Source organism: Mixophyes fleayi, chromosome 8, assembly GCF_038048845.1.
Source record: "Mixophyes fleayi isolate aMixFle1 chromosome 8, aMixFle1.hap1, whole genome shotgun sequence".
NCBI lineage: Eukaryota > Metazoa > Chordata > Amphibia > Anura > Limnodynastidae > Mixophyes > Mixophyes fleayi.
The window spans coordinates 112781050-112807222 of NC_134409.1; the positions used below are offsets into that span (position 1 = coordinate 112781050).

The 26173-nt window shown below is 41.9% G+C and overlaps 1 long non-coding RNA gene across 1 annotated transcript in view; it reads left to right on the forward strand.

Moving 5' to 3' along the window:
* Positions 1 to 9441: 9441 nt before the first annotated feature.
* LOC142099597 (uncharacterized) overlaps positions 9442 to 26173 on the forward strand; it is a 64926-nt gene continuing 48194 nt past the window's right edge. Inside the window, exons 1-2 of the long non-coding RNA XR_012678579.1 lie at positions 9442 to 9504; positions 11638 to 11741. This is a non-coding gene — a long non-coding RNA (uncharacterized LOC142099597). The remainder of the gene's footprint in view (positions 9505 to 11637; positions 11742 to 26173) is intronic.

Genomic DNA, 26173 nt, shown 5'->3' on the forward strand with positions numbered 1-26173 from the left:
GATTGAGGTATTCCAAAACATCTCAGCCTATTTCCATTGTTTATACTGATTGCTTTTATATCACTTAACTTCCTGAAACTCAGCATCACTGATCAGCACTGTGAGGGATAAGCTGACTTATTGGAATTGGTTCCAGGTGGCTTCATAAAGCTGTCTGCAGCACACTCTCACTGCCTGTTATAATGTAAGCTTGATTAGGCACTGTGATATGTATCTGTATTGATGTCTGTTGACTTGCTAATTGACCATTCTTGCCTGCCGCCTGCACTGACATTAGCCTGTTTACTGATTATACTTGTCTGCTGCCTGCCCAGTCTACACTTTGTGACCCTTACTATTCTATTTGTTGCAAACTACTAGTTTGGATTTTACCTGACTATTCTGCCTTTTGTACTCAGTTACCATTCATCATCTGGTATTTGCTCTCTGTTGATTCAGGGTACAAGTCTTCAGTATATCCTTTGTATGCAGTAGTCTATAATATATACCTATACACTCATGGCCAAAAGTTTTGAGAATGACACAAGTATTGGTTTTCACAAAGTTTGTTGCTATGGTATACTGAAGTAAAATTTCAAGCTTTTCATAAGTGTCAACACTTTTGCCTTATGGCAAGGTGCTTCATCCTGCTGGAAAAGGCATTGTCTATCATCAAACTGTTCTTGGATGGTTGTAAGAAGTTGCTCTTGGAGGATGTTTTGGTACCATTCTTTATTCATGGCTGTATTCTTAGGCAAAATTGTGAGGGAGCCCACTGCCTTGGCACATGAATGGTCTCAGGATGCTTTACTTTGGTATGACACAGGACTGCTGGTAGCGCTCACCTTTCCATCTCGGAACAAGCTGTTTTCCAGATGCCCCAAATAATCTGAAAGGGTATTCATCAGAGAAAATAACTTTACTCCAGTCCTCAGCACTCAAATCCCTGTACATTTTGCAGAATATCAGTCTGTCGCTGATGTTTTTCCTAGATAGAAGTGGCTTCTTTGCTGGCCTTCTTGACACCAGGCCATCCTCCAAAAGTCTTCGTCTCACTGTGCTTGCAGATGCACTCTATACCTGCCTGCTGCCATTCTTGAGCAAGTTCTGCACTGTGGTTCCCCAATCCTGCAGCTGACTTTAGGAGATGGTCCTGGCACTTGCTGGACATTCCTGGGCGCCATGAAGCCTACTTCACAACTACTGAACCTCTCTCCTTGAAGTTCTTGATGATCCGATAAATGATTGATTTAGGTGCAATCTTACTAGCAGCAATATCCTTGCCTGTGAACCCCTTTTTGTGCAAAGCAATGATGACTGTATGTGTTTCCTTGCAGGTAACCATGGTTAACAGAGGAAGAACAATGATTTCAAGCACCACCCTCCTTTTAAAGCTTCCAGTCTGTTATTCTAACTCAATCAGCATGATAGAGTGATCTCCAGCCTTGTCCTCAACACTCTCACCTGTGCTATCGAGAGAATCACTGACCTGATGTCAGCTGGTCCTTTTGTGGCAGGACTGAAATGCAGTGGAAATGTTGTTTTTGGGATAAAGTTAATTTTCATGGCAAAGAGGGACTTTGAAATTAATTGTAATTCATCTGATCACTCTTCATGACATTCTGGAGTATGTGCAAAATGCCATCATAAAAACTGAGGCAGTAGACTTTGTGAAAAATAATGTTTGTGTGATTCTCAAAACTATTGGTCATGACTGTACTATCGCACTAAACCATGAGGCAACTAATTACTGGTGAGAATATATAGCTCTATGGGCAATAAGGGCTGCTATAAATTTATTAAATAATTTAGGCATATATTGCTGTGTGATATCACAAAGCATTTCAACCACAGAATTAACTTTGCTCAGCAGGAAAGAGAACTCTGATGCCCCCATCGTCTCTGTGCAGCAAGTGCAGTGTGGTGCTGGCCAAGTAAATTAAGTGAGGTAGGGGAAAGGAGGGAAGGGTGTCCATCCCTTGGATGCCCCTTCAAAATGTTGTCATGAGGCCCCAAGTAAAGTAAGTAAGGTAGGGGAAATGAGAGATAGGTGTACATAGGTGTACATCCATATAAGCCTTCAAAATTTTGCCATGGGACCCCAACATTTCTAATTATGCTCCTAGGTATATGAGTATTAGTGTGAGGGAAGCAAGAGTCAGGATTGGCTCAGTTCCTTCTGGACTGAGACACTATCATCATCATCATTTATTTATATAGCGCCAACATATTCCGTATCACTTTACAATTGGGGACAAACACAGTACACTAATAAACAAACTGGGTAAAACAGACAAAGAGGTGAGAAGGCCCTGCTCGCAAGCTTACAATCTATGGGACTATAACAATAAGATCAAGTGTGATTCAAATACAAGCAGACTTTTACACAGATGTGGGTCCGTCAAAAGCGGGGTGATGCCTGGGCTTAACTGTTGCCTTACTACTAGCTGTAGGGACAATAGCCATAACTACCAAGGGCAGCTCTTAAATCTCTCTCAGTGTATGTGTCCGGTGAGGCCAGCATGGTTCTGCCGTTTTTACTCCCAGAGATATTAGTGTGGTGAATTATGGAGTCCACCTTGGCAAAATGGCCTCCACTAGTCACAGTGGGCACTTCTCCCCAAAATCATTCTGGGATAGGTCTTGTCCCCCTGGGTATTGTGACATTTATTTTTTAACCAATTTGGACTATTACGACCAACACAGAACAGGATGGATGCTGCAGAAAGTATCTTCCAGCTGTCTCTGGATAGTGTGCTGCTCATATGGAAGCCTTATGGAACAGACTCCTGTAGATTTGCAGACAAGAAGACAGAGATGTGCTGCATGTGTCAAAGCATTAACAATGAGGTAATCCAATAATAAAACATTCATTGTGTTTTACATTAAACAGAGGTAGGGGATTTTATATAACAAGACGCGATCCGGATGTTAATAGCGAGGGAAGATAAATTGATTAAAATTGCAGGTTCAGTTTTGTGTTAATCCACAAATGTACTGAGTTATTCCTGCTACATAACGTGGCATCAATTTGTACACCCGAGAGAGTGAGATGCCATTCTGGGCAAACGTGATTTCTTTAATATGTAACAGTGCATTTATGTCCTTATTCTCATGTTACTTCATAGATCCTTCTTTGGGTGTGATTTGAAAAAAGACAAGGGGCTAGATTTACTAAGCTGCGGGTTTGTAAAAGTGGAGATGTTGCCTATAGCAACCAAACAGATTCTAGCTTTCATTTATTTAGTGCTTTCTACAAAATGAAAGCTAGAATCTGATTGGTTGCTATAAGCAACATCCCCACTTTTTCAAACCTGCAGCTTAGTAAATCTAGCCCAAGAAGTGCTCTTTTGCACATTCTTGATTTGTTTCTAAATACACTTATAAACAGTGTGATAATACTCACTTTCACTCAGAAATGCAATGTATAAAACTGCCCCTATAAGAGGAGAGTTTGCCACTCAGTGTTGGGATCTGTGGTTAATCTGTCCATCAATGTGGGTGACTGTTCACACAGGATGACAAACCTTATTACCTGGAAAACTATATACGTGTGGTTGGTCTATGAGAGCATATGCTGGCAGACATCTAGTCAATCCTATTGAAGTGTTGCTCGAGATTGATGGTCATTTTGGGCCCATGCAGAGGTATTTTGAAGTGTAAAGATCAGCTGAATTTTGTTTCAACTCCAAACAGCTTTGTAGAGGACTTGTTGCTGTTGATATGTAAAGCTTATATGTGATTGTTATGATGCATAAAAATCTCAAAAGTAGCATCTCCCACCAAAAGAGGACCCAATAAAAAGTGCACTGCAAACCTGTTTGGTATTGCACCAGAGCATCTATATAGTCCACCCAATGCACTTCAATGTGCATGCCTACTTTCCAGTCTTTTAAAACCAAACCTTTTATTAAATAGAGCATTTCAATTTTACTCCTAAAATACTGCTCAGTTTGGGGCGGATGCAGAATTGGAGGGAAAAGTGGGGTAAAGAGCATGGAAACCAAATGTATTTCCACCCATATGCAGAGCTGAACATATCTCGAGCAGCATCTGCCTCTGTATCAGGCGTACATGTGACTGTTTTACAATAAGTCATCATCAGGGAGTATTTGCACTAGCCTTATTGCCTGTACACAATATACGCCCCTAACAGATCTGCATGAGCTTCTACAGGTCTGCATGAGCTGCATCTGAATAAATATATCTTTATTGTACTAAGCCTACATTAGAACAGTCCTTCTCTCCCCCATCCCACCTCTCCAGGAGAGACCTGGGTTGTGGTGTTAGACCCCACTGCCACATGCTCAGTCTGAGGAACAGAAGATGCCACTCTCCCTTCAGCCTGGTACAGTAAGCCTGAGGCTGGGGATCAATGAGCAAGCTAGCGAGAATATTCATGGTGAATATATGTAATATATTCAATATATAATAAGTAATATATATATTATATATATAATATATCACAGTATTCAGAAGTCACATTTGTTCTTTCCCACACATTTGCTCTCCTGTCCAAGTTTACTGGATGTGGAAATAAAGTGAATATTTGAATGTATCATATAAAGGGAACCTGTCAACTACACACATTGAAGAAAGACATACTAGGCAGCACGGTGGCTTAGTGGTTAGTACATCTGCCTTACAGCACTGGGGTCATGAGTTCAATTCCCGACCATGGTCTTAACTGTGAGGAGTTTGTATGTTCTCCCTGTGTTTGCGTGGGTTTCCTCTGAGTGCTCTGGTTTCCTCCCACACTCCAAAAACATACTGGAAGGTTAATTGACTGCTAACAAATTGACCCTAGTCTATGTGTGTGTTATGAATAAACTGGGTGCTGCTAAGGGCGTGGTCACATTATGTTGGGGGCGTGGTCAACATGGGGCATTGATACATACATTACATACATTATAATAAAACATTACATTTATCAGGCCCTCCCTATCATGCCACCCCCCCACCCCAGAAGCACATTACAACACCCCTAGTCCACTGTACTTATCTATGCTTCTGATGCTGCTTACATCCATCAGAGTGGGAACGTCCTGTAGAGTGAGCAGGGAAACTCTTAGTCTCACAAGATTAATAAATCTCATGAGACTTAGAGCTCCTCGGCTTGCTCTGCAGGCTGTGTCCTATCCAGGCTTGGGAGTAGCTATCCGCTCCCTCCTGCTAACCAGAGCTGGACTTAGTCTCAGGGGGCCCTAGGCACTTAAGACAGGGGGCTCCTATGATGTAATATGGTTATTAGACACATTTTCAACAAATACATAGGCAATACTGTGAGCACTACTGTTAGGTGCACACAGTTCTGCCTTCACAAGCAGTACAATGTGAAGTAGGACATACCTCCCAACTGTCCTTGCAGTCAGACAAAATCCTGACTAAGCGGGACAGTCACCCATCAAATTCAGGACAGTTGGCAGACTGTCCTGGTCTCTCCTACCTGTCTTATCATTGTCACCACTTGTGGCTGCTGGTGTCTTTAGATCAGTTGCTGCTTGTCTGGATCCTGGAATGTTGGGGGCCCTATTTGAAAAAAAAAATGGGTACATGAAAGTTAGAAAACTCCAAACAGCACCGGTGTTAACTCAATATAGCACCCACGTTATAAAATTAGGCCTCACTCCAGCCCCAACATTAAAATAATAGTATTCCCATTTGATAAATAAATCTATTTCCCTCCCTCCAAACAACCTCAGCAAGAAATTAAATAGCATTTATGTTTAATAAAAATAACCATTTCCCACAAACATCCCAGGCATTTAATAATTTATAATCACATTTATTAATTAGACCTCATTTTCCCCAAACAGCCCCACATTCACTTAATAGCACACATTATAGTCATATACTGTCCTCCACACACATTATAGTCATATACTGTCCCCCACACACATTGGCCATTTTTATTTTCCCCCTCCTACAGCCATTGCTCCCCCAGCTGCAGACATTTTCAATCACCCCCTCTTCCCCCTGCAGACATTTTCAATCACCCCCTCTTCCCCCTGCAGACATTTTCAATCACCCCCTCTTCCCCCTGCAGACATTTTCAATCACCCCCCTTCCCCCTGCAGACATTTTCACTCCCCCCCTTCCCCCTGCAGACATTTTCAATCACCCCCCCTTCCCCCTGCAGACATTTTCACTCATCCCCTCTTCCCCCTGCAGACATTTTCAGTCCCTCTCCCCCCTGCAGACATTTATTGCCCCTCTCCCCCCCCGCACACATATTCCGTTTCTCTCCCCCTTTGCACACATATTCCGCTTCTCTCCCCCCCTCCCTGCACACATATTCCGTTTGTCTACCCCCCTCCCTGCACACATATTCTCTACACTTACCTCAGCACTGACAGCAGCCTCCACTGCAGCTAGTCCTACGCGGCCGCGAACTTGAAGTGCGGGAGCCGGGCCGGCGTACAGAGCCGTCATGACGTCACAATTTTTTTTTTTTATTTAATTGGGGTATCGCAGGGAGCCGGACCGGCCCACACTGCCATCAGCCCTTCTGGCATTTGGCAGAAGTGCCAGATGGCCAGTCCGGCCCTGGTTCTCTGTATAGCGCTGCGGAATTAGTGGCGCTATATAAATAAATGGCGATGATGATGATATTGTGAGCTAAACCAAGATTCATAAGAATGGGAACGAATGACAACACTTTTTACAGTGTCTTGTACCACAGAGATGTCACAAATTTGAATTAATAGGCTGCATAATTGTGACCAACGTGTGTGGGAGTCATACTTGATTACTCTTCCGGAATGTCTAGATGTCAGATCCCGTCCACTTCCTAATGAACAGCGGCCTTAATGACGCGATTTGGTGTGAATTGCATTGTTTTTGCCTTGTCCCCACAGTACAGTGACGCGATCACTACAGTTCGGCAAGTATGGTGTTGCCTCTAGTATGTAGGTCACATGTACACTTTAAGTAAAATCAGAACATTCACCCTGAATTGTTGATGAACACCAAATACATAAAGATCCACAATAATGTCAGTTATATTGTGCCTAGGACAATATAGAAAACTGCTTGCAAATGTAAACATACTTTCTTTTTTTTTGGGTGAAGAAAGTGAGATTATTCTAAAATATTTTATGTCGAGTTTGATGCTCTTTGGTTAAATCCTTAGCATTAGGACAAGAATTCCCCTCATTCATCGATGATTGATCATATACTAAGGGGATCAGTCATTAGATGACATCTGTATACAGAGATAACGTCGTTTATCAGAATATTCACTTAGTCAAATGGAACGTTAATCCCCAACTGACAGAAAGGAAAAGATGGCACATTTATTTTTCTTGCCTATTTCAACAACCATTGCAATGCAGAGCTTTTATTCTTGTATAGAGTTTTTAAAAGAACTGGAATATCAAGCAATCTGAAACTGTAATTCATACGCACAATGAAATATTTATCTTATGTTTTACACCTTTACATGGTTGCTAATGATGTGCATTTATCCATTCTGGAAAAATAAACACTCAGGACATTAGGAAATGAAATAATGTGTTCCTCATTTTGATTATGACAATTGATTCTGATATTCAACACTCTATCCCATTTTATATGGTGTAATGTTAAATGTACCACAAATGATGAGGATATTAGTGGGCTATTATTCATGGAATTCTAAAGTGTCTTCAAATATACTTTTTTAAGAAGCACCTTTTCTGATTAATCTCCTGATTGTCCTTGTGTCCCCAGTTTTCAGGTGGTTGGAGATTAAACAGTGTGTAGCCAATCAGATTATAACAGTGTTTACAGCAGAATTTTTCTGGAGATTGGTGTATTGATCTACTGGTAAGGAGTGTCCTGTTCACTCATGTGACAAGTGTCATGATGGGAGGAGGGAAAACGAGTTAAGCAAGAAGCCACAGACTGAGCCTTCAGTAGTAGGAAGAGCAGTGTCCTCTAAAAGCACAGATAAGTGATGTGGGGCTCCTGTCAAACTGATGAAGGAACATTGTGGTGTCTCTGTATAGGAAATAAAATCCATCTAGTAAACATATTTCTTTTAATAAACTAGTTTCATATTTATGTGTGCTGATGCTTTAGGCAACATTTTTCAGGTTTTTGGTCTGTGTCTCAAATGTACATACATGTCAGCAGAAGTAAATCCATCACTTCAACATACTACTTACTGTCACATTTGGTTCACACTTTCAATAAACTATTTCTTTTTTTTCTCCTAAAATTCTGCTTGTTTGATCCTTTTCCTGTGTTATATAAATGATCATCGTAAGGAGACATTGTGGCTGTCTTTATTTCAAGTGTTTAGTTTGTTTATAATTATTCTGGAGCAACTGCACATTTTAATGAACTTCCTATATAACCACGATGAAGAAAAAGTGCATCCCATTTAAAGCAGTGTTTAATGTCCAATTACCGCCACCTCTGTTGTGTAAAAATCGGGTTAAAAAGTCTCTGTAGGCTCCCACTAAATTGGGAACACCTCCAAGTATTTGCAGACTCCATCCCATTAAAGTGTATCACGTCCCACATAAATGTAACTTTTTCTTGTTGTTGTTGCATTCATGCACAGAATTGCATATTAATTTTATCCCACATTCTGCTTAGAATGCCCTGTATTGGCCATTTCCAACCTTGGGTACGCTTTACCGATGTCCACTACTCCGACATGGAGAAGGCCTACAAAGAAAATCCGAAATTATGAAAAACTGATTGGAAAAGAAACAGACTTACCTTCAACCTGACGCTGGAGCTCTCCTATGGGAGCACGATGCTGACAGCAAGTGATTTCGATTGGAGAAGTGTTCGGCACTGCAGGCTGACGTCATCGCTACGTCTGTCAATAGAAATTTAAAGCAGCAATGTTGGGTTAAGTGTTTAAACACTTAAACTTAGGGGCCCCCACATCGCAAAGTCTAGCAGAGTGGGAGGTTTTCGCCAGAGGCTGCCGCAAGGGCACTTCGCAGTTCCCTGACCACAGGTCACTGTCCTCCTAGGAGGTAATGAGCGAAACTGTAAAGAAACCAGGACTATAACTGAAGATGCTTCGGATAAGGAATACCAGGAAGGCTGAGAGATTAGGAGACAGTAGAGCAGTGTGCTGATTAACACAGGAGGCTGGTAGCGATGGTAGTAATAACCAGCAGAGCATTTACCACAAGCAGGCCAAGCGCTTCCATTAGGAAGCATTAGGCAGCTGCCTAGGGCGCCGGGACCTGGAGGGCGCCGCAGACCAGTTTTTTAAATGAATAAAGTCTAATAGACTTTCTTCATTGCTTTGCGGCGGCCAGCAGCTTTTCCAATGTGCCGGCAGTGTTTCTCACTGACAGGCTGTCAGAGATGTCAGTCTGTCAGTGAGAGACACTGCCGGCACATTGAATCAGCTGCCGGCCAATGCAAAACAATGATCACACTGTCTGTGTGTATAAAGTTATTGTCAGGACCCGCCCCCTCCCCTTCCAGCATGCTGTGCTCCGCTCCACCCCCCGTCTGGTGAGGAGCGGCCATTGCTGACTGCTGTGCTGATCATCCAGGAGGGAAGAAAAATAGGTATGTAAATGTTCATCATCATCATCATTTATTTATATAGCGCCACTAATTCCGCAGCGCTGCACAGAGAACTCATTCACATTAGTCCCTGCCCCATTGGAGCTTACAGTCTAAATACCCTAATATAGACACACACTTACACAGACACACACAGACAAATAGGGAGTTAGCCAGACAGGGAGACTAGGGTCAATTTTTTTTTTAATAGCAGCCAATTAACCTACTAGTATGTGTTTGGAGTGTGGGAGGAAACCGGAGCACCCGGAGGAAACCCACGCAAACACAGGGAGAACATACAAACTCCACACAGATAAGGCCATGGTCGGGAATCGAACTTATGACCCCAAGCTGTAATTAAAATATTTTTTTTAAAAAACTTAGGAAATAGGGTGTACCATCCAGGAGCAGAAACTGAGGTAGTGGGGAAGTAAAAGCTGTGGGGTGGGGGGGGGGGCTATAATGATTATTTTTTTGTATTGTATTTTTTTGTTTTTTGTATTTATGTATTCTCCCCAGTCCCTCTCATCTACCCCCCTGTGCCACCGTCTCCCCAGGCCCTCTCATCTACCCCCCTGTGCCACCTTCTCCCCTGTCCCTCTCATCTACCCCCCCCTGTGCCACTGTCTCTCCAGGCCCTCTCATCTACCCCCTGTGCCACCTTCTCCCCTGTCCCTCTCATCTATCCCCTGTGCCACCTTCTCCCCTGTCCCTCTCATCTACCCCCCCCCCAATGTCACCTTCTCCCCTGTCCCTCTCATCTAACCCCCTGTGCCACCGTCTCCCCAGGCCCTATCATCTACCCCCCTGTGCCACCTTCTCCTCTGACCCTATCATCTACCCCCCCGTGTCACCTTCTCCCCAGTCCCTCTCATCTACCCCCTGTGCCACCGTATCCCCAGGCCCTCTCATCTACCCCCCCTGTGCCACCTTCTCCCCTGACCTTATCATCTACCCCCCTTGTGCCACCTTCTTCCCTGTCCCTCTCATCTATCCCCTGTGCCACCTTCTCCCCTTTCCCTCTCATCTATCCCCTGTGCCACCTTCTCCCCTGTCCCTCTTATCTACCCCCCTGTGCCACCTTCTCCCCGGTCCCTCTCATCTACCCCCCTGTGCCACCGTCTCCCCAGGCCAGGGGCGGGCTGGACCGGGGGGCAGGGGGGCAGCGGTCCCCTGGGCCGCTCTGTCTAATGGCTGTTCGGGCCGGCCGTTCCCCCGTGGTTGCAATACTGGCTGAATACTGCCGTCGGCCGCATCACTTGTCACAAGATGCGGCCGCGTCAGCGCACAGGCGGCCGCATCACTTGACACGCGATGCGGCCACCTGTGCGCCCCCAGGGGTGCAACCTGCAAGCCCGCGCCTGCCCCAGGCCTTATCATCCACCCCCCCTCCCTGCGCCACCTTCACCCCTGTCCCTCTCATCTACCCCCCACCTACGCCACCTTCTCCCCTGTCCCTCTCATATACCCACCCCAGCGCAATCTTCTCACCTGACATTCTCATCTACCCCCCTATACCATCTTCTCCCCTATTCCTTTCATCTATCCCCTGTGCCACCTTCTCCCCTTTCCCTCTCATCTATCCCCTGTGCCACCTTCTCCCCTGTCCCTCTCATCTACCCCCCTGTGCCACCGTCTCCCCAGGCTCTCTCATCTACCCCCCCCCACCTACGCCACCTTCTCCCCTGTCCCTCTCATATACCCACCCCAGCGCAATCTTCTCACCTGACATTCTCATCTACCTCCCTATACCATCTTCTCCCCTATTCCTCTTACTTGTCATCCTGCAGCCCACTTCCAGCACTGAGTTTATATGTGTTTAAAAATCCCAATTTATATAGTGTATGTTGTGTAAAGTACAGGAAATAGAAAATTTGTCATTTTCATATTCATAAGCTATGACTTCTATTTTTCTCCATATAGTTAGCTTCTATTGCTGTGCAAAAAATACAGGGGTAGCTGGGGGCTCTTATATTTCTTCCCTACAGTGAGAGAAATTTGAATAGGTTACACCTGTATTTTTAAGGCTACCAGCTACACAGCAATACAAAAGAATGATGTGGCCAAAAATAGAAGTCATAGCTTAAAATCCAATATATATTATTATATCAGTAAGTAATTTTAAATATATTACAGCTATTAATGCAGTATCTTGCCATCGGGCAGAAGTGGAGCTTGGACATTGCTGAAAGCATCAGGCAAAAGTGCATCTGGACTGCAGCCTTGCGAGCCAGGAGAAGGTAAGAGTTGTTATATTTTTTACACTTCACCTTGAACCAAATACTGATATATTTATTTATATATTGTTTGTTTTAGACCGCCCGAGTATGGGGGTGTGGGGGGGGGAAGGGCGGTTGGCTGAATGTTTGCCTAGGGTGCCTAGAGACCTTGCACCGGCCCTGACCATAAGGATAGTGGAGTAGACACAGAGGTTGTGATGATCTGCGGATAGATGTGCTGGAGACCTCAGACAACAGGTAGCAATAATCTGCAGATCGTTACCACAGGGTAGTGGTGTAGTCACAAAGGCTGTGATGATCTATGGATAGATGTACTGGAGACCTCAGAGAACAGGCAGCAAACAGAAGCAAGGGAACAGGAGATCTGAACAGGAGAGTAGACCTGAAGATCTGGCAACTCGGTGGAGAAGCAGGTGCAGACAGAGCTGACAGGTAATTAGCCAATCAAGAGAATGCAGAAAGTAATGAGCAGACCAGGTGTGTGCCTGCTCAGTTCAGCCCAGCAAGTGAATGCAGAAAGAGGGAAACAGGTGAGAACAGTGACCATAATGCAGGTCTAGTTGGTGCAATGTGTGACAGGTTGACACTGAAAATATGTTTTATAAGAAGAAACCTTGTCTATAGAGTATACCGTTCTTTTTTATAAGCAGCTGAAATTCACATAACCATGCAAATCGCCCTGTGTGGGCTAAAGATTATTTGTTTATAAGTAGAAAAAATTATTAATAATGATAGTATTTATTTATTTTTTCCTTTTTTTTAAAAAAAAGAGAGGTGGTCTAATTCCCACGTATGTACTCTGTTGTGCAGAGGCACCTGCTTTTCACTCACTGAAGTGGGGTTACTGGCTCTAGGCAGAGCAGGGATTGGTTCCGGTCGACCCAGCTACAGCAACTTTTAGGATAACATCTCTGACCACCTTTCCATGTCTGTATACCACAAAGGTATCCGAAATGAAAGATTCCCCACTAAGAATAAGAAAAAGAATTAAGGAATTTGCCCTGCCACCAACACCGTACAATTTGACTGCAAATTCAGAAGACCAAGCCTGCCAGCCCTAGTATTTCTATTTCAGCAATGACAATTAGCAATGGAGCTCTCCTCTTTGTGTGTTACCTATATAACACAGTACAATGTGACTGCAGATTCACACCAAGACTGCCAGTCCTATTATTTGTATTTCAGCAATGACAATTAGCAATGGAGCTCTCCTCTTTGTGTGTTACCTATATAACACAGTACAATGTGACTGCAGATTCACACCAAGACTGCCAGTCCTATTATTTGTATTTCAGCAATGACAATTAGCAATTGACCTCTCCTGAATGTCACTGGAGACTTTGAAGAACACTGCTACCCCTCCTCTTTCTTTTCTACCTATGATGCTGCCCAACTGCTCTAGAGCCTGTCAAGAACTGTGCTACCCCTTCTGTGTCCCTCTGTGAAATGGAGCTGGATCGCCGTTGAGGGTTGTACTTATAGAATCCAAGATCGCGAGATCTGACGATGTAACAATGACATTTTGCCTCTTTTTCAATTCCCAGGGTGCACGAAAGTACCGAGCCGGCTCGGTCCTCCAATTTGCTAAGTTCGAGTGTGTTCAGATCTCGGGGAACTGAGCCTGAGCATCTCTAGTGTCTACATACGCAAGTAGTGATTAGGGCTTCTTCTTATTTCAGATTCTGCCTCTAGACTTTCTAGTTCTGAATTCTCACTAGAGAGCTGTGTAGTACTGTCAACACACCACTCTGTCATCGGACTGAATAAAATAATAAAATAAGATACTCTGAACCTAATCTGAAGCATCTTAAAAATGAATACAAATTAGTTTTGAGATGTCTATTAAACAAATTATCTAAATTATCATAATTATTACTCGCGGAAAGATCTTATTGTGACTGATAAGTGGACTTACAACACAAGGCTTCTATAAACATCCTTACTATTCCTTACACACCCCATACACTGCATTCTTAATTCATCTTTCATGCCCTGTTTGTCAGTGGCTTCACTACCATAATGATACTCTATAACTTCATCTATAGAGATGGGTCATCAGTACCCTGGTCACAAAGTACCTCCTCCTCCTTTACATCTAAGAGAATCCATTCACCAATTACACGCGTAGTAAGTTCAGAAAGTACAGGGAGTGCTGGTGATTGGTGGAGGGACGTGATGTAGAATAGAGAGAGGTATAGTGTGATCAGCACATGCGGTCTGCTTTCTGAACTGACAGTGCTGAATCAGAGAAAAACTGACAGCTCTGACATAAACCCTCATTGAAAAGTAGTTCTATGGAGAGTCAGCATTCTAATGAGGTCACTGAGAGGCAGAGCATGAAAGAGGAAGTTGAGAGGGGGCCTGATTTTGAGTTAGGAACAAAGCAAAGAAAAGGAGCAACTTTGCACCTTGGGAAAAAAATGTTACAGTGCAAGGGGTACAAATTTACTTTTTTTTTTTGCACGCGAGGAAAACACTGGCTGTTTTTTCATGTACCACACAAATGCTTGATATCTTTATTGTTACACTGAAATTAAAGTTGATCTATGACATGTTGTACCCCAACTATAAATCTGTCCCTACATTTTAAATTTACCCTCCCCCACAATACATGGTTTTGCCAAGGTGCAAATTTGCTCCTTTTCTTTGCTTTGCTCCTAATTTAAAATCAGGCCCAGGGTAAGGAAATCACAGTTTTTGATTAGACGTGTTTTCCCTAAACACATGTAATGTAGTCAGTAAATGGAAATTGATTCTATGAATGGTTAACTAATAATTAACTTCAGCAGGACTATATACGTTTCAATAAGTGATTTTATCCTTATAGCAACCTGTAAATCACATGAAGCTAAATAACAGTGATACGATTCCCAAATATATTTAGTAGTGATTAAAATTACATAAACAGACAAGTAATTCACCACTACTATGTTACAAAATACAGAGAGGTTGAGATTTTCCAGCTGAACATGTGACAAATGACATCATAATCATCCTTTGTGATGTCACTCAGCTTGGCTATTACAGTTAGTACTGGGTACAAAATGCTCAGTTACCAGTTGACCATGAGCAGGTGTGTAATATATATATTGGCTGTTTATTTCCATAACTGTGTGTGTCAGATTTATCCTTGCACAGTCCAAGGTAAGCTTATTTTTTATCTCAAAATATATATATATTTATGATTAAGTAGCTTCAGTTTTACAAAACATAGTAAAATGTAAACATTTTAATATTTTAGCCATTTAGGTTATACAGGTATATAAGATGCTAGGCTAATACCGTCATCCTAAAGTAAATATCTGGACTTGTGAAAAGATTTCAGGACAATGAATACATTGTTTTTCTTTAAGTAAAACCTGTATTAATCTTGTATGTAAATCGCATAAATCATTGAAGTGTATGATGTTGGAGTTTAATGCCTTTTGTTGAAGATGCCTTTTCTGTATATATGCCAAGCATAACAATGTCTAGTTTAGTAAATATATTTAAAATTATGTTCAAAGGACTCACAGCTTTATAAAATACAAATAAAATACAGCAGACAGTTTTATTGTCAGCAATCTATTAATAAAGTCACACGATTTGCCAAACACATAGTACATAAATTATGGAGAATGCTTGGAAATGGATAATGATGACATTACAATGCAGTTCTATATCTGAGACTATTTTTTATGCATCATTTTTTTGTGTCACTGTTTGAATAATAGACATGAGAATTGTGGTTCTAATCCATGTCCAAACACAACTTGCACGTAAGTTGCGTGTTTAAATAAAGCGTGCAGCTTGTGCATAGTTCTGGCAGTATTAAAATCAAAGCGTATCTCAGTGCATCTGAATTTGGATGGAATTATGCTCTGCCTAAACATTACTTGCTATATGTAGACACACAGAATAGATGTCAGTATATGCATATGCGTATGTACAAAAGAAGGCTAACAGTATAAACATTTATATAAATATTTATTTTCAAATATAAAATATTCTTAAATTTGTTTTTATATTAATTATATAAATAAAGAAGGTTTTGTTTTTATAATATAGTCTATCTTAGTTACGTACAGTTGCTCTGTTATATCTATTGACACGCATATGCATACTTATTAATTCAAAGATTATGCCGTGCTAGTCATCACTATCGGGCATTTACACCTAACCTATAGTGGGTGCAAAATGTACGGGTGAAACCAAACGTTCTTACGACAACACAAAACTTGAATCTGCCGCATCTGCGTTGGACGCCCTTAGTGTACTGGCAGTGCTGAATCAGAGCAAGACTGACAGCTCTGACACTGACCCGCTTAGTAAGCATTTCTATGTACTGACAGTATGCTAATGAGTTACTGAGAGGCAGAGTCTGAAACAGGAGTAGGCAGGGCAAGTAGAAACACAGCAGGTTACATACAATATATACACACAAGGTCCAATGCTGATAAAAAGCTGCACCAAAGTGCAATTATTTGGCCGACCCTTACATTACAATGATCGATTTCATTTTTTTTCGTAATACAAAATCTTTAACAAGATTGGCTGAGATTTAACAGCTGACCATGTGACTAACTTACATCATAATCATCCTTTGTGATGTCACTCAGCTTGGGTATTACAGTTACTGCTGGGCACAGACCACACAGTTACCAGCTGGCTTCCATAACTATGTGTGCCAGGTTAATCATCACCCAGTTTATTTTATATCTAAAACATATATTAATGACCAAGTAGCTTCATTTTTTACAAAATATGTTAAAATTGTAAAATAATATCATTCAGACATTTACGTTATACAGGTACTGTATAGAAATTGCTAGGTTAATAACATCATCCTATACAGGATACTTATACAGTAGCTAGGTTAGACTTAGACCATTTTATTAAATATTGAGAAGAGTTTCATGTCACTAGTTTTGATGACGTGTATGATCAAAATCTTATTATATGGTATATCATATTAAATGTTGTTATACTTATTATAAAGCTGATATGTAGTAGTACTCCATGGGGCACATAGTAGACACTCTCTTTTGTAAAAGAGAGAGCCAACCCCAACTCAAAGAGTGGTGAAATTCCCCAAATGAGACTCAACCCCAAATAACTCCCACTTTTTAAAGGAAGAGGCTTTGGCTTTATTTATGGTACAGAAGGAAAAAGCAAATGGTAGAGAGAGATGTTTTTTCGAGAGTTCAAGTTGCACACTCAGAATTATAAAGAATGGAAACTTATTGTCAATTGACACCTTAATATTGAGGAGATATATATATATATATATATATATATATATATACCGTATATACTCGAGTATAAGTCGACCCGAATATAAGCCGAGGCACCTAATTATACCACAAAAAACTGGGAAGACTTATTGACTCGAGTATAAGCCTAGGGTGAGAAATGCAGCAGCTACTGGTAAATTCACAGCCTAAGGTCAGCATCTGTAATCCAGGTGACAGAAGTAACAAAGGCCAGGGGACACTTACAGAATGATTTACTGCCACCCAATGTGGTTATCTTCTGTCAGTAACCAGGGTCTGTGTTAAAAAACTGATTTTCCCAAAAGCGCCAAAATATATGTATACTGTAAGCACAAATTTAATCACAGTAGAGTTGTCCAACATACGTGATCAGTGCACTGATATAAGGTAACAATATAATACCACACATACATATACACAGCAAGTGCTGTAAGGACAAGTATGTTAGCATAAATATAGCCACTGTGCATTACAGTCCATGATATAATAATGTAACCAGGGTCTAGCTAGAAAAAGGGTAAAATCTCTGTAATCCCATGAAGCACAGTTGCAGAGCTCAGATAAGACAACAGTAGCTGTAAACGGACAACATACCAGTGTGAAGACTCATGCAGGCCCGATTCAACATGCGTGGGCTCTATGGGGCAACGCTGTGTGTGATGAGGGAAAGAGCTTGATGAAACAGGAGAGATTGGTTATAACAGCACTGTCCCCCCAATTACATCCAGGTATCGTGAAAGTTTACTTACGCCCGCAGTGGAACGCATGTGCGTTCCAAATGCCGAACTTCCTGTCAGTGGACAGGAAGTTCGGCATTTGGAACGCACATGCGTTCCACTGCGGAAGTTAAGAGCCAAGGGACCGGAGACCAGGTAAGTTCACCCGTGTATAAGCCGAGGGGGGCTTTTTCAGCATAGAAAAATATGCTGAAAAACTCGGCTTATACACGAGTATATATATATATATATATAGATAAATATATATATATATATATATATATATATATATACACACACACAGATTTTCTGCTTTTACTCTCTGACTCCTCTCCATTGGCCAAGTCGTGCGGTTACGAGCTGCCTTCTCACCTCTGACTGGCCCTCCTCAGCTCACACAGTCAGTTGTTACCTGTTCTTCCCAGCTCCAACCATTCATGAGCCTAGCTTGTTACTGATTGGTGCACTGTGGGGTATCAGCAGGTGGCTTATTCCATTGTACATCATCTGAGGCAAATGCAGGATTTCGAGAGTGGGGTTTCCAAGCCACACCGCCAGAGTTGGCATAACAAGCATGCAGGGGGCATGGCTATTATTTTAGACAGTGCAAAGTCACTCTCCAGCACTTCCCATATCCTTCAGATACACAGGCACTGCAATATATTAATAGTTCCCACCCAAGTTTATATGATTAACCTCCATCCACTTTATAATAAGACTCCCCCCCATGCACACAGCACACATACCTTCTCTATCTGGCACTGTGTTGGAGACGCAGAATCCTCTGTCTACTTCTTATGCTGGCTGCCTCTCATGCAGGCTGCAAATGTGGGATACAGTACATGTCAGCAGAGAGAAGGGGAGGGGAGGACTGGATCACTATGATCCACAGCTGCATGGAGTAAGGTGGCTGGCCGGGGGAGGGGCCCACCACCAGGAAGCATTCAGAGCTCCAGTGGGGGGGGGGGTTCTAGGCAACCCTAATTGTGTGCCTACTAGGCACGAATGGAGGATCAACTCTTGTCCTGTTACCATGACTGTACAATGAACACTGCAAAATACAACAACTTCATTAAAAAAAAAACCTCTGTGTTAACACCCCCTTATACATATATGCATACACAGATCAGCCACAACAATAAAACCACCTTAATAATATTGTGTAGGTCACCCTCATGCCTCCAAAACAGCTCTTCAAAACATGGACTCCGCAAGACCTGGGAAGGTGTCCAGTGGTATCTGGCAACAAGTTGTTAGCAGCAGAACCTTACAGTCAACACCTTGAACTCTTTGTCTTGTTTCTCAAACCATACCTGAACAATGGCAGACGCATTACCTGCTGAAAGAGGCCAATTCCATCAGAGAATACCTCTATCACATATACTTGGTCTGCAACAATGTTCAGGTAGGTCGTACTCATCAAAATAACATCCACACGAATGCCAGGACACAAGGTTTCCCAGAAGAACATTGCCCAGAGCAACAACTATCAATTGACATGTGTATATATATATATATATATATATAATATATATATATATATATATATATATATATATATATATATATATATATATATATATATATATACCTTTTCCGACAGGAAATGGAAGGAAGTTTGAGTGTTGGGAAATAAGGAATCCATGTCCTAATTTGGGTTTGTAAGGAGTGTTCCTCACTTTCTATCCATTTCTTTGTTTCGATACCTCTGGCCCATTCCAATATTCTATTACGCAAAGTGGTTTTAATGTTGTAGCTGTTCGATGTAGATGTATTTATATATTGCAATAATATTCTGCAATCATTTTTCTTTCAGGATAACATTATTTGTAATTAGCTCTGATCCATGACATAAGTGGGCAAAGGAAAAAATATTTTTTGCTAGTGGGTCCACATTCCCATTTATATAACACAAGAGGAAACTTGTATCTGTATCACAAAACTAGAGATCAAGAGAGCAGGTCAAATTACAGAGATGTTTTGTTTACACTGCCACTGATACATATTAAGTCACGTATAGGAGGTTCCTGCCTATCAGCCCAGAAATCAAGCAACAGTATTTACTTTCCAATTCAGCGTGACTGGTCCAGCTGTTTGGCACTCAGACTAAGTGGACCACTTACTACCTACTGGGATCTGTTAGTGTGGTCAGAAGATGGCTGCACACTCAGACTAGTGGCAGAATTACTGCCTCTGCAGGGGTGCAGTCTTTATAGGGCCGGAGGAGAGAACAGAGCAGAGGCCTGAGGGGGCGAAGCTGCATTGCCAAGACCTCACCCAAATTTTGGTATGGGGCCTGGTAGTGCCGTCTTCCACCCCTGGGATGGCATTCATCTTTCCCTTTTGAAACAATGGTATTGTTATCTTCTTAGAACACCAGGGGCCAAGGACAGAAGTTATTTTACTGCCTCTGCCATCCACGTATCATTACCAGGAAGTCTAATATTGAGACCCATGGTATTGTGGGGCAGTCTTTCTTGGCCATAGTTGCCAACATTGGCAACTTGTGTCTTGGGAGGTTTGGGAGGCAGGTGGGTGTGTGGGCGCGAGCGCTAGAAGAATTGTGTTGCTAGCCCCACCCCCAAAGCCGGCATCACTTTCTTCGGCCAATAAAAATATGGGACGTGGCCACAATGCTGAGTACACAGTGCCACTAAGCCCCTCAGTTTAATTTGCAAAGCCGGCCGGGAGACCGACCCGGATTTCGGGAGTCTCCCGGACATTCCGGGAGAGTTGGCAAGTATGTTCTTGGCTCTTTAGTAAAGTAAAACAGCTCTGGTGGGGGACAATACTTTACACACACAGAACAAATTGTGTTGTATAGAAGTTAATTTAGAACTCTCCAAGTGATGCGGTAGATGACTTTAATCAACACTAAAGGGTATATTTGCTAATCTGCAGGATTGAAAAAGTGGAGTTGTTGCCTATAGCAGCCAATCAGATTCTAGCTGTCATTTTGTAGAATGTACTAAATAAATGATGGCTAGAATCTGGTTGCTATAGGCAACATCCCTGCCGTTTTAAAACCGCAGTTTTGTAAATATACTCCTTTTTTACTAAAAGTCATAACTTAAAAAGACGTGACTGTAAAATAATATCTATGCTGAGTGGTGTCTGATAGATGATCGCCTCTTTCTCAGATTTACTTCCAGTTACAATATTGAACTGACATTTTCTTTTCTGCTCCTTTCAGCAAACACAACTTCCTCGCATTCTTGATTTGTTCCTCATGTAATGAGTTCTATCCTATTTGACCACAAATACACTGTGGTTTGTTATTTTTTTGTAATCTGCCGTTTCATACAGTGATGTGAGATCAAAGACCTGCGCTTTGCTAATTGTTAAGATTGATCTCTCATGTGTGTTTATTGTAGATCAAAAACAAACTTAGGCAAAGTGCTGGGAGCCTGAATGTAATTAAAATGACTTAATTTGTAAGACTGCCGCGAGTTACAGCAGAAAAGAGGGGAGATTTCATGTTTTTCTCCATAAAGAATGGATATACTAGAAACAAAGTGGCAGAAATATGTATATAAAGCACATGTGCATAATACAACTTTTTTTGTCCAAGTTGCATTTCTGGAAAGTACTTGTATTATATTTTGGACTACAACTATAGAACATGAATTCTCCAGGGTCTCTGTGCCATTATAAATGGCAGAAGCAAACAACAAAGATCGGAAGGGCGGTATTTTTTTTCCAGAAAAGGACAACCGTAGACTTAAGGGTGTGTTTCTACTCTGCTGTGAGCAGAATGTACTACCTGGATAATTAGGAAGATGGATATCAGCATGATCAACAGTTTTCATCATGGCCACTAGATGGCCCTGTTGATGTGGTGGGTGGGAAATTATATGATGCAAGTTGGGTCATTTAGTCCCTCCAAACCCCAACTTCATACAACTATATGGCACATCTGAGGTCTGAAAAGTTTGCAGCTAAATCTATTTAATACACGCTAAGAGGTATATGTCAGGAATGGCCAGATGTTTGGACTCTTTGATCTACACTAAAGACAGAAAAAATGTGATCTACCCAATGGCGCACGCAGGGGGGTATTTCTGAGTCTCTAGAAACCCCGCGTCCGCGGCGGTGCTGTATACAATACAGCAGACGCTTTTTAGACAGCGCCGCGGCTGCTGTATAGGACAGCGCTGGCGAAACGGAGCTGCTTTTTTTTTTTTTTTTTTTTTTCGGTCGGCGGGGAGAAACCCCCCCCCCCCCCCCCCCCCGACAATCCTCCGTGCGCCCCTGCTACCATAGTACATGATGTAATATTTGTTAATTTTTTTAGGTTAAATATCCTGGCAGTGTCTGTAGCCCTCAGGCAATCTGAGATCAGATCAAGGCCAATTCTGTGTATCTGCTGTGTGATAGGGCAGCAGCTCCACAGACACTGGGCCTCTTGAGAGTATGGCAGTAAGTCTTCTCCCTGTAATTGAGATAGGCCTCACATGGTAGGAGGTGTTAAGGAAGGAGACCTATATTTTTTATATTTATTTAATTAATTTGGGGGATTTGCTAGGAGGGGGTACTGGCAGAGGAACTGAGGCCCCATATAACAATGGACTCCAATATGCATCAGGTGTATGTTTGGGAGGGTGGGCTGATATGTTAGGTTGCTAATGTTGGCTCGCCTACACTGCCACAAACGAAGAAGGCAGAAGGTAGGCCAGCAGGTGGCTGGGCACTGTGTGCTCAGGCCAGCAGGTGGCAGGGCACTGTGTGTTCAGGCCAGCAGGTGACTGGGCACTGTGTGTTCAGGCCAGCAGGTGACTGGGCACTGTGCGTTCAGGCCAGCAGGTGGCTGGGCACTGTGTGTTCAGGCCAGCAGGTGGCTGGGCACTGTGTGTTCAGGCCAGCATGTGGCTAAGCACTGCATGTTCAGGCCAGCAGGTGGCAGGGCACTGTGTGTTCAGGCCAGCAGGTGGCAGGGCACTGTGTGTTCAGGCCAGCAGGGGGCTGGGCACTGTGTGTTCAGGCCAGCAGGTGGCAGGGCACTGTGTGTTCAGGCCAGCAGGTGGCTGGGCACTGTATTAGGTGGGATAATCAATCCAATCAATATTATGTATAACCTAAATGCAGTCATTGTCCTGTACGTACTGTAAGTATCATAAGACTGGATTCATACCTGCGTATTACAAAAGAGTGATCATCCACCTAAGTATGTGGGACTAAAACAAACTTCCCACCAGAATCATCTAGGATATATTCCCAGCTATGCAAAATTTTCATTAAGTAATGCTCATGATGGGAGAACATTTTATTATTACAATATGCACCACCTATTAAGCTTCCACTGCAACATTCCTCTCCAAAAATAGAGCATGGGCCATGATCCATTGCGGAACAATAACAATTCAGTGTTGCAGCTTCTTCCTGATTCACTGATTTCTGGTCAAGCTTCACTTAGTGGACTGGAGTCTGACCATCGCGATCATCCTTCGTCATGGTCAGCTTCTTAGAAAGAACCCTGTGAGTATTAGTGTGAAGATAATTGTATAAGACTTCTCTCTGTTTGGTTACTTGGCTCTGTCGTCAGATGAATCACTTATCAGAAGTCTCATTTATGAAGCGAGCTAGATGCACACAACAAGCCATTTTCTGTTTGCATCGCTGCACCCGAATGGTCATCCCAGCACGCATTGAGGTGTACACTTACTCTGCACTCTCAGCAGATGCCTATGCAAATTAATAGGGCAAATTTACTAAATGTATTGTTTTTTCTTTCTAGGTTCCTTGTGTGATTTTAGCAGAGTATTTATTGAGGCAGATTTCTATATTGTTGTTTGTATTCCGCTTGTATGCACAGACATTAAAGTTTTCTGAAGGTGGAAACCCCCCTTTAATTTGGATTTTAGGTCATTAAAGATCTTAACTGAAGAAACTTCTTATTAAGTCTCCTGGACAAAACCATGTTAGAATGCAAAGGATGCAAATTAGTATTCTGTTTTGCACATAAGTTAAATACTAACTGTTTTTTCATGTAGCACACAAATATCAACTTTAAATTTCAGTGTACAAATAAGCTATCAAGTATTTGTGTGCTACATGGAAAAACAGTCAGTATTTAACTTATGTGCAAAACAGAATACTAATTTGCACCCCTTGCATTGTAACATGGTTTTATCCAGGATACTTAAATAAGAAGTTTCTTAAGTTAAGATCCTTAATGAATCGGGCCCTTAGCCTCTATCCTTTATAACCTCTCGGGGCAGCTCAGTATGTTTCCAGTCTTGTTTTAGACCCTGCGCATAACATAGATTGTATGGATTATTTCTGTGAACGGTGATATCGTAACAAGATACAAGTCTGTGACTAACAATAAGAAATCCATTTCCCTTGTTTCAATATATAAAATTGCAGAAACGGACAGTATTAAATAGCTTGTATAGTTTGTATTAAAAACAAACTCTTGAATTATTGTGACTGCCAAATGGAAATGGTGATCTATTTCATTGTGCTCAGTCTGCTGATTACCTTATAATGTCAGATCCGAGCCAGAACAGAATGTTAAAATAACATGACGTGAGGTTATGAACTGTGTAGATATTAAAGCTGTCTTTCATTTATATGCTGGCACTTTCAGATGCTGTCTCCTTCCAATTTCCCCATAATCTAAAGTTTAGTGAAGTCAGCCTGGCTATCTAAAGTAAAATAAATATTGTATACAATGTTTGTATGTATGTAGGAGTGGTCTAATCCCAACAATGTGCAACAAGCATAGATAAATATATTTTGGATAGGTTGTTGTAAAGGATGAAATGCCCTATGCTGATTGCGTCATGTCATTTTATGTTTTCTTTAAACTCCAGGGGGTAAATGTATCAATCTCTGAGTTTTCAGCGGGTTTCCAAAGTGGAGATGTTGCCCATAGTAACCAATCAGATTCTAGCAGTCATTTTGCAGAATGTACTAAATAATGATAACTAGAATCTGATTGGTTGCTATAGACAACATCTCCACTTTCAAACCTGCCGGAAACTCACAACTTAATACATTTACCTCCAGTAGGCAATTTATGAAAATTGGGCATGGAAAAAGGGTGCTGTAACCCACAGCAACCTGTTGTCCATCATCCATTGTTACTAGAGATGCTCACTGACCCCCGTGAACTGGTTTTGGTTTTGGATCTGGATTAGCTTCGTGTTTTGGTTTTGGCAAAACCACCCTCGTGTGTTTTGGTTTTGGATTTGTTAGAAAAAATCCTAAAATATGCTAAAATCACATAATTTTGCTCTTTTTTTGATCCTACATTATTATTAACCTCAATAACACTAATTTCTAGTCATTTGCAGTCAATTTAGACCACCTCACAGGTCACAATATTATTTTCATACACTTTCGGATAAATACTGCAGCGACCTGGCTGGATGGTAAGCGACAGAGCAATGACACAAACACACGGCAGTTCCTCGCACATCTAGGACACATTGGCACACAGCAGTGGCAGACATTAAAAAAGGGGGTCCACCTTCCTCCCATCCCTCGCTAAGTTGGATCTTAAAAAGGAATTCAAAACTCCCGAGATCCAGCGACGTCAAAACAACGTTTTGCCTCGTTTTCAATTCCGAGGGCACGCGGCAGTACCAAGCTGACTCGGCTCAGTACTCGAATACCCGAAGTTCGGGTGTGTTCGGTTCTCGGGGAACCAGGTCTGAACATGTCTAATTGTTACATACTAAAGTCTGAGGCACTCCTGTGTATTTTCTTTGTCATATAATTTAACCAAACTGACCGATAATTTTACAATGTGTGGCTCCATCCTACACAATCAAAATCTGGATGGTAAGCGACAGCCAAACCTTAAACATATTGCATTCCGATCATATTGGATTACTGATTGGATGTATGCAATTTGGCTCTCTACGAATGTGGGATAATTGCTCACAGATTGGCTCAAAATTTAATTTTGTGTGACCATCATTATAGGTGGGACTGGAGAGAACATGTTCAGGGACAGAATTTGTTGGATCTGACCTCACTGGTCTTTGGGTAAATAAATATACTATACCATGTTTTGGGATTTTTCTTATTTACTAAACATAACACTGTATATCACTATGTGTCTATTATAAATGTTCCTCCCAAGCTCAGTGCTACGTAAATTAAAATAATAAAAGCTGACTTTGATGAGAACTTCATCTTGAATATCTGCATGGCCCCAGAACAATGGATCTTTTTTAAAGAAACCAATTTTTAACACTTGTCAACACCAGAGTGCTCATTTTAGAGGGAAGTGCTGTTGAAGGTTATTCGTAAGATGGGAAAAACGTTCCCTTTTCTGTTTCTGGAGCATGTTCTCCGGTCAGTTTCTCTTCTAAGGCCATTAAGAAAAGTAAGGCAAAAAAGGAGTAAATGTTCTCTGGGACAAACCATGTTACAATGCAAGGGGTGCAAATTAGTTTACTATTTTGCATATCAGTTAAATACTGGTTGCATTTTCATCTAGCACACAAGTACT